Raw genomic sequence first — 1,385 nt, forward strand, 5'->3', positions numbered from 1 at the left:
TGTGGTTATTCCTATCGTCATCTTGGTGCTGATTCTCTTTGCTGTGGTGCTCGGCATATTCTTCTACAGGAAAAGGTGAGCAAACCTCTCAAAATTGATTAATATACACTTTGTGTGTATTGTGCTGATGTTTGTTGACCTTCAAGACTGAGACTAGTTAGAACAAATGAAGTTGACCTAAAGAAATTATAATCTTCTCATCACCAGAAAACAAGCCGATGACCCTATGAGGCCTCCGCCAAGACCAGAGAAAAGGCAAGAATTTTACCTCCAAGACTTTTTAGAGAATAAACAGATTCTCACATTTCATTTCTGCAAAAGGTCAGCACAAATGAGTGAAGAACAGATCCCACTCCATACATTTTCATATAAATTACAAACATAACAAATGGCCCGAAAATGGTTTGTGTCCAATATATGCTCTAATTTTCTTAAATGCAAAAGGAATAGCCCTCTATTAAAAGAAAAAAACCCAACTTGATCAACTTAATTACTTATGTAAATATAACATAAAAAGTAAAAGAAGTAAGAAAAGCAAGTTACTATTAAAATGAAACCAACTGAATCAAAACCCTCAAGTATCCAGCAGCAGTTATAATACAAACCTAGTACAAGAAGACAAAAAGTTTAAATGAAACTTCAAATCAAAATAAAGCCTAATACAATTTCTATTTATTCTGTAATCCATTTTATTTGTTCTAATTCACCTATTGCCAGATGCTTAAGTGCTGTGCTACTTTCCCATTTTTGCTGTCTGTTTTGATACAAGTTGTTAATTTTGCTCTAAGCATGTTTTCATTAAATCCAGTTAGTTGTTCATGGATAACTTTAAGAGAGATGTCCTGACTCTCAAACTAAACTGATTCAAATCATTCAGATATTAATGAGTATTTGTTAAATATTATTCTACGTTACACTCACTCAAATGTAACATCATATCACTGATAATTGGATATTTACATCCCTTTTCTTTCACAGGAGGTCTCTTTGGGGTAGATTATCCAGGTGAGTTGAATTACATTTTTCACTCAGCTTTTTTTGGTTTTGAATAAGCAAATAGTAAATCCAAAACCATTTTAATACCTGTAGGAGATACCTCGAGGGAGATAGAGAGAACCCTACAAGGCCAGAAAAAAGGTACGAAGCCAAAAAGCTCTTTTTGAAACTGCACAGTTGAACACATACTAAAAACTAACAAATGTTTCTATGCAGGAGATCAGTTTGGAGCAGGTTTTCTCGGTAAGAACAACAAAAAGCAAATTCTACCATTTTAATCCTCAGTTTTAAAGCGTGATGTTCACAACAATATTATTTTCAGACAATCAGAGGAAGGTCAAATCGGCTGGCAAAACACGAGGTAGGAACAGTTTTTGTTGTTAAATCTA

The 1,385-nt window shown here is 33.9% G+C and overlaps 1 long non-coding RNA gene across 1 annotated transcript; it reads left to right on the forward strand.

Moving 5' to 3' along the window:
* Nucleotides 1-976: 976 nt before the first annotated feature.
* Nucleotides 977-1,385, forward strand: LOC103461575 (uncharacterized). Its single transcript, XR_001776395.1, has 4 exons — nucleotides 977-1,005; nucleotides 1,090-1,137; nucleotides 1,213-1,239; nucleotides 1,319-1,385. It is a non-coding gene; the product is annotated as an uncharacterized LOC103461575 (long non-coding RNA).

The sequence above is a fragment of the Poecilia reticulata genome, unplaced genomic scaffold, assembly GCF_000633615.1.
Source record: "Poecilia reticulata strain Guanapo unplaced genomic scaffold, Guppy_female_1.0+MT scaffold_2422, whole genome shotgun sequence".
Classification (NCBI taxonomy): Eukaryota; Metazoa; Chordata; class Actinopteri; order Cyprinodontiformes; family Poeciliidae; genus Poecilia; species Poecilia reticulata.